Raw genomic sequence first — 13,532 nt, forward strand, 5'->3', positions numbered from 1 at the left:
TTTTCTCTACACAGGCTCACAGCCAAGCCACCAGTTCCTGTACCATAATCCCAAGACTCAGCAAGCGGATACAACCCCTTCCCCTACCATGTTTAGGAACTTTATCAGTCTGTTGCCAAAACAAGTCAACTTGGAGTTGTGACAGGTGTCGGACACATGAGGCTGACCACCACCAAGGGAGTTTTATTGTTTCTGAGATCTCAGCAGGGCATGGGTGAAACAGTTGGACCATGCTCACTCAGGGCAGTGACCACTTGGGTGGTGATTGCCCAGCCAGGCCAGTGCAGGGTGTGGGCAAGGTGTGGACGTTGAGAAATGAGGAGCCTGGGAATGTTCACATATACATTGACAAAGGCAGGAAGTGGCTGCAGAGGTCTGGAAGCAGCTGCAGCTGGGAGCTATTTTCTGTAACTAGAGATATAGAACGTTGCATCTATAAATTTGAATGAGTCTGTCTCTCAGAAGTAAACAGAGTGAGTCTCACACTTGCCCAGTCACAGCACTGACCTGTGGAGCTTGGGTGCCCTCCACCTGCCTGTGGGGAGAGCCTGATGCTATTGTAGCCCTCAGGTGAGGGGTCTGAACAAGAGTACCAGGTAACTGTGGCACTCGGGCATGGACACTGTGGCCATGCAGGTGCTCAGGGCTTCCCAACGTCTCTCAATTGGACAGGCTGGAGAATATTGGGAGACAAGAACACACTCTTCTTGGCAGATGAGGGTTATCAAGGGTAATTGGTTTCTTAGTGTGCCGGGCGAGATAGGCCAGGCAGTTAGTTACAGAACACAGTCTCTGACCCCAGGTACTGGAGATGGCTCCTGTTCTAGTACCTTCCCTGTTTGTGATAAAACACTGACCAAAAGCAACCTCAGGGGAAGAGTGTTCATTTTATCTTACAGTTCTAAGTGACAGTCCATCACTGAAGGAAGCCAAGACAGGAATCTGGAGGCAGGAACCAAAGCAGAGACCATGAAGGACCACATTTACTGGCTTGTTCAGCTAGATTTCTCTTGCAGTCCAGGCCTACCTGCCTAGGGATGGTACCACCTACTGTAGTCTTGGCCCTCCTAATCAATTAGCAATTAAGAAAATGTCTCACAGACATGGCCATAGGCCAATCTGATCCAGGCAATTCTTCAGTTGAGGTTCCCATTTCCCAAGTGACAAGTGGACACAAACTAAGCAGAACATTACTGAGGCCCTGTTGTGACAGATAACAGTCACTGTGGGTGAGACTAATGTCAGGTACTAGGAGGAAAGGTGGAGCAGCAGACTAAAACTGGAGGTTTAGGTGGGCTTGGGGTCTTAAGTACACACCACCATATAAATGGAAGCATCTCAGACCAGGGCATCATGCTGCTGAGACATGCCTAGAGGACTTCTCTGGGTGCTAAGTACAGACTTGAGGTTAGACAGAAAGCTTGGTGTTTGAATACAGATCCTGGGTTTCCATGCAGGCACCCTGACTGTGTTACCCAACATGCATGATCCTCAGTTTCTTCTTTCAAAAGAGGGTGGTGGTAGGTATCACATAGACCCTGATGCAGTGCATCCCTCAGGTCCAGGCCATTGTATGGTCATTGCTTCCCCCTTATAGATTATAACATTGAAGATACCCCAGTTTCACACATTGCTGGGAACTTGCTTTTTTCAAGTCAGTGTGGTTGCTGCGAGACACACATCCAGGTCCACAATCTCTCTCTCTGCAACAGCCATGCCCCAAACTGTAATTCCCAGAGATGTACCACATGGAGCAGGACAGATTGCCCTACCCCAAACATGGTTCCCCATAAAATCTGACATGGACAAGGGGCCCTGGCAGGTTTTATTTATAATCTGCCTGTGATCTGCTTTGGGAATATTAGTGAGTCACTGTGGAGCAGCTCCCTGGTGTGGGGATGAGTGGAGGGTCACACAGTGGATAGAACATAAACAGTATTTGCTCCCTGGGAAGGTTTGAGTGCTGGGACAATCTCCTAGGGGATTTTCTGAGAAGGGACCTATCTTCTTGTAATGAAATACTTGGAATTATTAGCTGTAAACAGCATCTTTGAGATTATTTATGAACTTGGCCCTCCTAATCAATTAGCAATCAAAAGAGCCCCTTCTACTGTCTCTTTCTCCTGTAGGCATCTTCTAATCAGTGCTTGGAACCTTCTAGAACCCAAACCACATTGCTTAAGGTCCTAGACACACATTTAGCCCACTTTGGCTCCTCAAAGGAGGTCTTGTGTCTACACTATATCTATCTCCTTTAACCTACGTTTCTGGCTCCCAATTAGCCCTGTGGAGCCCAGAGGAAGCCTGGAAGCCCCTCTGCAGCCAGATCCATCCTTGAGCTGCTGTCTGATTTGCGGGGTGAAATTTGGGGCTCTGGTTTAGAACAAAATTCAAAACAACCCAGGGGAAAGATGGCATTAAAGGTACTAACATAGAGAAGTTATCGATGTTCTCCTTTCTCCATGGGTGTCTGTACTTAACTATTTAATAAATGGGGGGTGGGGGAGTCAAAATGTTAAGTCATTGCCCTGAATCTGATTGAACATATCCAAATTTTGTTTCTAATGTCTGGGCCATGATGGAAAGTGAACAGTGAGTCTCACGCATCCTAAGCACATGCTCAGTAAGACGCACCCCACTTCTGGTTTCAAGTGAAAATGGAAGGATGTTGAGTTTGTAAATGGAATGGTTGAAGCTATGCAGTTTGTCCCTTGAGATGACAACATCCTCAGGGCTCAGTTCTCTTCAGCTGGGTCTTCTGGTGGTGCAGTCAGCAGCACCTTACACACTCTCATGCATAGACACCAGTCATCTGAGCTCACTCAGTGGGACCCCCTGTCCACTCTGGGTACCACTTTCCCATAGTGCAGGAGGTAGAGGTGACTCCTAACCTGGCCTCTAACTTGTCTCCTTGCCAATTTGCCAGTTTGGTAGCCACCTTAGACTTCAGATCAGTCCAGACCCATCCCCAGGGCTTGGATGAGCAAAGTGTGTTCCATTCTCCAAAGCCAGAACAGCAAATCACATACAAACCCAGGTTCAGCATGGGTAATCCTTGAAACTCCACCTTCAGGTTACTTACACTCCTGTTGAGAAGTCCTGACCACAACTGTTACACTCCCGGCCTCCAATCCCCCGGAAACAGATCAAGAGGCAGATGGGATTCAGAAGGGAAGCTGGGCAATTCTTGGGAGGTGACACTTCAGTAAGGAAGGGAGGTAGGATTGGGGTGGTGGAGGTGGTGTGGAAAGCTGACCCCCAATATATAGCCCCTGAAACTTCTCATAATCCCCCTCTGGAGCTAGGACTGATCTTGGGAGGTGTTCTAAATTGAGAAAAAGGTGTTGAGATTTTTACATCCCTGATTAGCTAGTCATCAGCTGTGACTTCCTCTGGAAGAGGGCAGAACAAAGAGAGTAACAGAGGATGGACACTGCCCAGGATGCCTAGGACCGTAGTTGACATGCAGGTATGATCAATAGATGTAGTTTTGACATGAGGAGGGGGAGGCTGATGGCCTTTATTTATGTTAATGAGCAAGATAAAAAGATTGCCTGGGGTTGCAGGGAACCTTGGGGAGGTACCATAATGTCCACACATGCTGGTCTGGCCACTTAGCTTACACCCACGTCAAGACAGTCCTGGGGAAATAGGGGAACTTTATTAACACTTGTTAGTGTAACAAGTTTCAGTGTCACCTCACAAAGGAACTGAGGCACAGAAAAGGTAACTTGCCTGCTTGTGAAAAGCATTTGCTTTGTGGCTGGACCAGACTTCACATAGACAGCTTTCAAGACATCAAGATATCACTAGGGGTCAGCAGGATGGTGATGGGTGGTTATGGGGAGTAGACTATGGGAACAGAAGGCGCCCAAGCTTGGGCTGGAATGCTGGGAAGAGTGCTGACTAGGTTAGGCGTCCTATCGAGGTGAGAAGAGAGAAGGAAGTAGGTGTCTTGCATTGTTTTCTGCTACTCCAACAGAATACTTGAGACTGGGTACATTATAAAGAAAAGAGTTTGTTATGATTTGCATATGACCTCTCCCCTCTGAAAACTCTTACTGAAATCTCATCTCCATCATGAAATTTTAAGATCGAGCTTTCTACCTGACTCTGGTGGATGAAGGTGGGGCCTGGAGAGGTGAGTAAAATTATCTGAGGACACCAGGGGAGGGGGCTTCATGACTGAACCTGGTGGATTTGTAGGAGAAAACCCATGTGAAGCTGTGTGAGGCCTTGGGACTCTGCCAGCAGGAAGGCCCCTGCCAGATGTGGCCAGTTGACATCAGACCAGGGGTTCTGAGCCAAAAATAAACCTCTTTTACAACTTACCCAGCCTGTGGTCTTGTGTTATCAACAACAGAATTGGAGCTGAGGCAGACATTTACTTTGGCTCTGGTTCCAGAGTCTGGGAAGGCCAGCTATCTACATGTTGTGTGTGTGTGGGGGGGGACTCTTCCAGACCAGTTCTTTACATGTGGGGGGGTTCAAGGCCAGTTATCTACATGTGTGGGGTGGGGGGGGGGGGCTTAAAGGACTTCATGTGACTTCAACTCATGATGGAGGAAGAAAAGCAAGCAGGTGTGTTCAGAGAACACAAAACCCCCGGGGCCAGCTGCCTTGTGTCCTAACACCTGTTCTAGAGATAACCAATTCAGTTCCCAGACAGCAAAAACTCACCCACTCCTGAGATAATTATCCCTGGTCCCCAGAGCTAGGTATTAATCTCGCAGGAACCTGATGGCCTCTAAAAGACCCTGCCTTATCTCAGTGCTGGTCAACTGGGAGTTAAGACTCCAAATGTGAGCTTTGGGGAGCATGGTCCAACCACAGCAGGGGAAGAAGGCACCTACAAGCTTTCATGGGTGGCACACCTCACCCCACACTGGCTTTGATGTGATAAATGAAGCCAAGAAATGGTTTTCACGGATGATTTGTGTTTATCAAAGAATAATTCAATATAAAACAATAAGCCACATGGAATCACTCATCTGGACAAAGCTTCCTGCTAATGCACCACACACGCACATTCCTTCTGGATGGGAGCAGGACACTTTGCGTTTAGAAGAGCACGGGAAAGCCTGAGAATGACCCCAGCCAGAGTGATGGACCTGGACTGCAGCTGGTATAGAACTCTCTCAGAGCAGCCGGAGGCTCTTGCCCAGCTTTAGAAGAGAGACACAGAACCAGACCCCATGCTGGGAACAAAATTCTAGATCAGCTGGCTGCATCAGGGAGGGCTTCATGCTGCTTCAGTGTGGTGGAAAATAGAAAGGCAGTTTCCAGTGAATCTAGAATTGGTTCCCTTGGGGCTACCAATGCTCACAGCCTTGCCATTGGCTATATGCAAAGTAGAAAATCTTCACTTGTATGCCCTGTGTCCAGTGTTAACTGGGCTATCCTACACACTGAGGTTCCGGTTTGCTGACATGCAAATGTGTTAAAAGGAAAATGAAAACTCCCTGTATCATACCAGAAGAAAGAGCCATCCTCTGACATGGGACAGGAGAAAAACCAAATTAATTAAGGGACTATTCTATTACTAATCTCAATTCTTTGATTCTATTCTGATTCTTTAAATTTTTCTTAAAGTATGAATTTTATATCAAAATTTACAAGATATATATATATATATATATATATATATATATATTTAACTTTGTTAAGATAATAATGGTCATATGAGTACTAGTTAATTCTAGAGAAAAGGCTTCGATTAGCTGCCTACACATGTCTTTCTGTTCGAGTCTCTTTTCAGTTTTCTGCAGGAAATCACGGCCAGGCCAAACATCAACTGAAATCTCCAGGAAGAAGATGGGGCCCCACAATGACAATTCCACGTGGACAATAATATCACTAAGATGACAAACATCATCTACAGATCAGCTTTGGACTACAAAGTGCTTAGAGCAATTCTGAGATGACTATCTGGGATGATCCAGTTTCAAAGACTACTTGAATAAGGACTTAAGATAAACCCTGAACTTTGGCATTATGGATAACAAAGAATATAGTTACCTTTCCTAGAATTTGACAATTAACCCAACATTTTTCTTTTCAGAATAAAGATAACTTCCCCCATACCCAGCAGGAAGCAATTTTAAGAATACGACGCCCACATTCCCAAAGGGGTGGTGTGGGGTGGGTGGTTTTTTAGTCTTTTTATGGGTTTTGGGTCTGGGATAGTTTTCATTGTTTAGGAGGGTTGGTTACAAGTTGTTGTTAAGGGTTAGGAAAAGGGCTAGGCAAAAGGTGCTTGTTTAAAAAGAAAGAAAGAAAAAAGAAAAAATAATTACTAGTTTTAAATACTTTACATTGGATTGGATTGTTTTATATTATATACAAATTATTATTATTATTGAGATTGAGATTGTTAGAATATGCCATACACATATTTCTAGTCTTGCTCGAGATATTGTATTTATACCATTCATTTAACAATGTAATGCAATTTGCTAATCCTTGAATGTTAGTATTACCAACTATTAGGATATATAGAAATGAAAGTTAGTGGTTAGACATTACAATTGAACTTGTAGTCATATTAGGTGTGTTTTCAAGATCAAACAGATATATTTTAGATACACAGGTCATTTTCAAACCCTTCAGAGATCTACAGAATATGGCATTTAAAACGTTTTAATAATTTAGGATTTTTTTCTTTTTTGCTATGACTATGAGACATGTCGGCTCCTGGTAGTACCAATCTACTTCAGAGAAAATATGGGCATTTAAGAAACTGCATATGGAGTTAACTTTCATTGTGGCAAAAGTTAGCCACTGGACAACAAAGTATCCTTGAATCAACTGCTGACAAACAGGATAGGACATGAAACAAAGGACTACTGATTCTTGCCAAAACAAGTGTGGTTGTGGCTTTAACAAAAGGCATCTTCTGAAGCCAGGACAATATGGTACCATCCCTGAAGTGAGAGGCCTTTGCAATCTGTAAAAGGTACCATGCCCTTTTCTTCAAAGGCAGCTGAACAGGCAGTGGGCCAATGGCTTCTGATGTGCAATGGAACAGCAGATGAAACAGTTATTCTTGAAGAGTAACTAAGCTCACCCCTCTCAATAGTAAACTGGCATTTAATAGAGGGATGTGGAGAACAACGGGATGCCAAGATTAAGCCACATACACACAGCCAAGAAAAATGGACAGCTGAATTGAAAAAAAAATAAATAATTTCCAGAATTTAAAATCCTGAATCATGACATGACACTAATGGAATTCAGGTATTTCTGGTACATGGACTGCTCTCACCAAATGTGAGGTGTGAGGTCAAACTGTTGACCTTGTATACATCCTAGTTCACAAATGAGTCTGTCAGATACGCTAAGCCTATGGGCTGAAGTTGATGCCCCAACACTGCGGAGAAACCTTAGATGACTGTTCAGTCAGCTGGCTGTTTCTGTCAACTCACATTTTTTTTTTTGGAAGCTACTTGCATGCACTTCCTGTTTTTATTTTTTATTAGGTAGTATTATTTCCTTCTTGGGTCTCTGAGGGAGTTGAAGATCAGTTAGTTATAGTTATAATTATCTTTGTTAAGGATTTCAGAAAAACTCACTAAGAGCTGTAAGTGTATAAATTTGAAAGACATTATAAGACAGTTCCGTTAGTAATATAAGTTAGGATAGAAAGTGAATCAGGTACATTTTGGACTTACCAAAATAAGATAGATAATGGAATTATTTTCTCTGAATTTGTCAAATGTAAATGGACTAGACATTGTTTAGGTATTTATTGTTTGTATATATGGTATATATAGTTATTGTACTTTTGTATATAGTTTTTCTTATATTAGTTATAACTTTTTCTTTTTTTTCTTTTTATTAAAATAGAAAAGGGGAAATATAGTGATATTTTATTTGTATTGAAATGTGATTTTATTTGTATGTTAATAAAGTTGCCTTGAGGTCAGAGCAAGCCAGAGCAGAAGCTGGGCAGTAGTGGTGCACACCTTTTAATCCCAGCACTTGGGAGGCAGAGCTAGGCAGATCTCTGTGTGTTCAAGGACACAGCCAGCATGGCAGACACACACCTTTAATCTCAATAGCAACCATAGAAGACCTGGAGGTCTGTACAAACAGGCAGTGACGAGGAGGTCATGTGGCTGGGTTTACAACCAATGAGAAAATAGAACAGAAAGTCTATAAAAAAGACAGGACACACAGAAGTAGCTCTCTTGTGGAGAGGAAGGACAGCAGAAGCAGTGAAGGGTAAGGTTTTCCGCTCTTGCTCTGACCTCGTGGTTTTTAACTCTGCAATTGGTTCTGTGTTTCTTATTTAACAAGATAGTTACATCTACACAAATGGAATAGCTTAAAAACAAGAAATGATACAACGCCTCAGCCAGAGTCCAAGCCAACCATCATAACACATGTCTGCAATGATTTGAATGGGAAGTGTTTCCCACAGGCTGCAGTACTTGAGCACATGTCCCTGGTAGGGGTACTGTTAGGGTAAGTTTAGGAGGTGAGGGTTTGCAGCAGGAGTATGTCATGGGATGGGCTTTGAGATGAAAGCCTTGAGTCACTCTTAATTATCCTTTGTCTTTCATGGTTGAGGTTGAAGAAGTGAGCTGTAAGCTTCCTGATTCGGCCACCATGCCTGCTGGAGGCCAAGCCTGCCTGCCATGATGGACTCCTATGCTCCGGAATGATAAGCCCAAATAAACCCTTCTGTCTGTAGGTTGCTTTTGGTCATGGTGTTTAAACACAGTGACAGAGAAATAACTCAAAAATGATATGCAGCACAAATAACACACATATGCACCTGTGCAAGGGTTCAGATAAGAGAGACAAATATGAGAGTGAATTCAGGATTCACTTTGGCCATGATGGTTGAGGTACACATTTATGAGAACTATATGTTCATGGGAAGTTGGCTTTTTAGAGTAGATGCAGAGAGAGAGAGAGAGAGAGAGAGAGAGAGAGAGAGAGAGAGAGACTTTTAAAAGAAATCTAAGGACCATAGCTGATTTGGTGCTCATTACCTGTGATATGGGAAATAAGTGACATTTACAAAAAAAAGCCAAGAGTTGGCTAGAAAGACAGCTCACTGGTTAAGAGTATTTGCTGCTCTTCCAGAGGACCAGTGTTTGGTTCTCAGCACCCACATGGTGGCTTACAACTGCCTGTCACTGTAGCTTCAGGGAGTCCAGTGCCATTTTCTGGCCTCGTTGGGCACATATACACACATATGCACACACACACACACACACACACACACACACACACACACACACACACATACTTTTTAAGAGAATCTAAGAATAAAACAGTAGAGCAGGTAAGGGTTGGCTGCAAGAGGGTTAGAAAAGGAGATGAGGGTGTCCAGGAGGGGGACCAGGAGAGCAGACTGTTAGGGATCAAGGGGAAGGAGAAGGAGGGGCCAGTATTTAAATGTGGTGGGCAAGTGAGCATGACCAAGTCTTGTGCAGCTCACCTCAGTGAAAGCTGATTTCAGGGGTTGGGGGCAGTGAAGCCTGAGGACTGGTTTAAGAATGGGCAAGGTGGCTGGAGAGGTGGCTCAGCGTTTAAGAGCACTGGCTGCTCTTCCAAAGGTCCTGAGTTCAATTCCCAACAACCACATGGTGGCTCACAACCATCTATAATGGGATCTGATGCCCTCTTCTGGCATAAAGTTGTACATGCAGATAGAGCACTCATATACATAAAATAAATAAATCTTAAAAAAAAAGAGTGAGCAAGAATTTGCCCTTGGAGTTAGAGAGGGTAAGGTCAAGTTTGTCAAAAGAAGAGAGAGCTAAGCAAAGTCTGTGCTTCTGGGACAAAACTAATCAGGAGCTTGGTACAGGCAAATAGAGCTCACTGAAGAGATGGGAAGGACCAAGGGGGCTGGATCCTGAGAAGGCAGACATTCAAAACGAGTGCACCCTACTCTCTGTAAACACCAACCATAGAACAGGAATTACAGAGTATGCATCTGTGGAAGAGGAGGGCAGTAGGAAAGGGGAGGTGCTCTGTCTGCATGTCCATTCAGCTGCCTAAACATCAATTCATATACCATCTATCCACTTATTCATACATCCAAACACTCATCTATACCACAGCTACCCATACATCTGTTGGAGCACATTTAGGCTTTACCCAGCAGGTCTGCATAAAGAGAATGATTGGACCACTGTGGTGATATTATGTCCTCCAATATATTGTGCACCCTAATAAACTTATCTGGGGTCAGAGAATAGAACAGCCACTAGACTGACATAAAGGCCAGAAAATGGTGGCACACACACCTTTAATCCCAGCACTTGAGATCTCATGTCTTGCTTGGGAGAGACACACACCTTTAATCCCAGAAGTTAAGGCTGGATGGCAAAAGGTACATAAGGCATGAGGAACAGGAACTAAAGGCTTTTTAAGCTTTTAGCAGCAGTTCAGCTGAGATCCATTAGGATGAGGATTCAGAGGCTTTCAGTTTGAGGAAATAAGATCAGCTGAGAAGTTGGCAAGGTGAGGTTGGATGTGGCTTGTTCTGTTTCTCTGATCTTTCAATGTTCACCCTAATACCTGGCTCCGGGTTTTTCTATTAATAAGACCTTTTAAGATTCTTGTTATAGACCACAGGACTGAGTACCAGGTGTCTGAGATGGTCTGCACTTGACTGTGCTAGGGGGAGGTCTTTTGCTCCACCCCTTGGCATTCCTTTAAATACCCTAGGGCAGAGACAGTCAGGGCCCGATGGATTAGGATCCAGGCCCTCTCTAGGCTATCTTGTATTTTCTATCCATTTCTCTCCCCTCTACCCTTGTAACTAATATTTCCTGCTGCTCCTACTCAAGAGTACTTTGGGGAGATGTGGGGTTGAGGGATGGCCCCCTACACCCAAACACTCACCCATCCATCTACTCATCAGTCCAACCTTCTGTCTACCTCCCTACCCACCAATCTACCCATCTTCCCACCCATTCAAACTCCCATCCATCCATTCATCTACTTAAAACATACACCTATCCATCCATCCATCCATCCATCCATCCATCCATCCATCCATCATCCAAGCACTCATCTGCTCCTCCATCCAACACCCACCCTTATACCTACTCAGTCATAGACACGAACATCCACCTATCCAACCAACCTCCACTTACATGTAAATGAAAGTGTGATAAGACTAAGCCACGGGAGAGACAGGAGGCTGGGGTGGTTAATATCTAGAAGGACAAAGGAAGCTAGCCGGAATGCAATCCTGCTGGCTCCACTGTGTAGCCAGTGACCTACCCTTGTCTCTGTTGGTGGGTAGCAGCAAGCCATGTCAACAGGACCATGGATCAACTGCTTTGGGACTTTCTTCAGAGTCAAAGCTCAGATGTTCCAGCAGTTCTCACCCTTCCTAATGCTGTGACTCTTTAATACAGTTCCTTGTGTTGTGATGACCCCCAACCATAAAATTATTTCTTTGCTACTTCATAGCTATAATTTTGATACTGTTATGAAGTGTAATGTAAATAACTGCTATGAAGGATATCTGATATACAACCCCTGTGGGGGTCACAAACTATAGGCTGAGAAGGTCTGTCTAGACTCATAATCTGCCCACATGTGTGCAGATTGAGTGGGGTGCACTGAATCCAGACAAGAGAATTGCACTTCCTGCCCTAGCTCAGCCCACTACTGTGTGGCCTTGTGATTTCTAGATTTCTATTTCGTTGTCTGTAAAATGGGAGAGACTGGGAAGTAACAAAAGATCCCAAAGCCCTTTTCAGCTCTGAGATTGGAAATTAATCTAACCTGTTTCAAAGCCCAAGCATTTCCCTTTCAGATGCCCACACTGAAGCCATGCAAATCAAAACAGTAGTCAGACATTTCATGTGCACGAAGCTGGCTATCATTAGAGACACGGAAAACAGCAAGTGGCAGTGAGACTGTAGAGATGCTGTCTGTTGCTGGTGTAATTTGAAAATGGTATAGCCATATGGCACAGCAATTCTGCATGAACACCCATAGTAGCAAAGAGATAGAAGCAACCTCAACGTCCACTGCTGGATGAAATAACAAATGTGGTCTATTTGTGGAACAGAATATGTTCAGTCATTGTCTTCATCACTGTGAAGAGACACCATGACCAAGGCAACTCCTATAAAATAAGGCATTTAATTGGGGCCTTGCTTACCATTTCAGAAGTTTAGTACATTATCATCATGGCAGGGAGCAATGGCAGCAGGCAGGCAGGCATGGTGATGGAGAAGTGGTTGAGAGCTACATCCTGATCTGCATGCAGCAGGAAGAGAGTCTGGGCCTGGCATAGGTTTTGAAACAACAAAACCCACCCTCAGTGACACACTTCCTCCAATAAGATCACACCCCCTATCCCTTCTAATCCTATCAAAGAATTCCACTCCCTGTTGACCAAGCAGTCTAATTCAAAATACATGGGGACCAGCCACCACAGTCATTAAAAGGAACAAAGCCCTGATACATGCCACCACTGCTACCACACCACCACCACCACCACCACCACCAAGATGAATCTTGAAAACAGGACCAGTGAAAGAAGCCACGCCAGGCATGTGTCCACTTGTATGAAATATCAGAACTGTTACATTCATAGAGACAGAAAACAGGTCAGTGGCTGCCACGTGCTTGAAGAGAATAGGTAGTAACTTAATGGGTACAGGATTTTCTTTGGGGGTGATGACCAAGACAGTATGGCGGTTGGACCAAGTTCTGAATGTACTGGGTATCACTGAATTGCAGGATTTAAGGTAGTTCATTTTAGGCTACTATGGATTTTACCTCCCTCAAAAAATTGTCTTGAAATAAAAACCTTTGCAGCTACTTCAGGCCACTCCTGTGAACAGAGGCCTCCATTCCACAGCACCCCACACCCCCATCTCCCAGCTGATTAATGCCTTAGCCATCAGCACCAGACATAATGTCCCAACCAGAATGACCAACCCCAAAGGTACAATTGTCTCTCTGCCTTCCCTTTCCCTGACTCCATTCCAGGATGTCTCTGCCATTCTTGAAAGACTCCTTCCCTCAGTGAGTAAAACACAGCCAATTCCTGCACAGCTATTTTGAGAACCACATGAAGGAAAAAAAAAGAAAAAGAAAAAAAAAAAAAACAACCCTAAGCAGCATGTGAGGAGGAACCTTGGGCACCAGTCCCTGCAGTGAGGACTGGAAAGGAAGGGACACTTGAGATTTGGCAGAGGACTCTGTCCAGACTTCCTGTGCCTTCGGAGGTGGCAGGAAAGTTGGGGCCCACCTTTGTCTGGCCACAAGGATGGGGATGCAGGAATTGGCCACACCCTTGTTCCACATCCGAAAGAGTAAATGGATTCACAACCAGGTCTCCTGAAAGAACATGCAGAATGTCAGTCTGCGGATGGGGGCAGTGGAGAGGGACAGAAACAGTGAACAGGAATGGACTAAGTGGCTAACTCACTGGACTGAACTTGAACAAGTCCCACCCCAGTCTCGAGTTCAGTGGAGGCAATTCAGAGATGTCTGTGGTGAGCTTCTGAGGAAGTGGATGCTGTATGTTTGTGGCTTGGTGT

Source organism: Onychomys torridus, chromosome 14 (assembly GCF_903995425.1).
Source record: "Onychomys torridus chromosome 14, mOncTor1.1, whole genome shotgun sequence".
Classification (NCBI taxonomy): domain Eukaryota; kingdom Metazoa; phylum Chordata; class Mammalia; order Rodentia; family Cricetidae; genus Onychomys; species Onychomys torridus.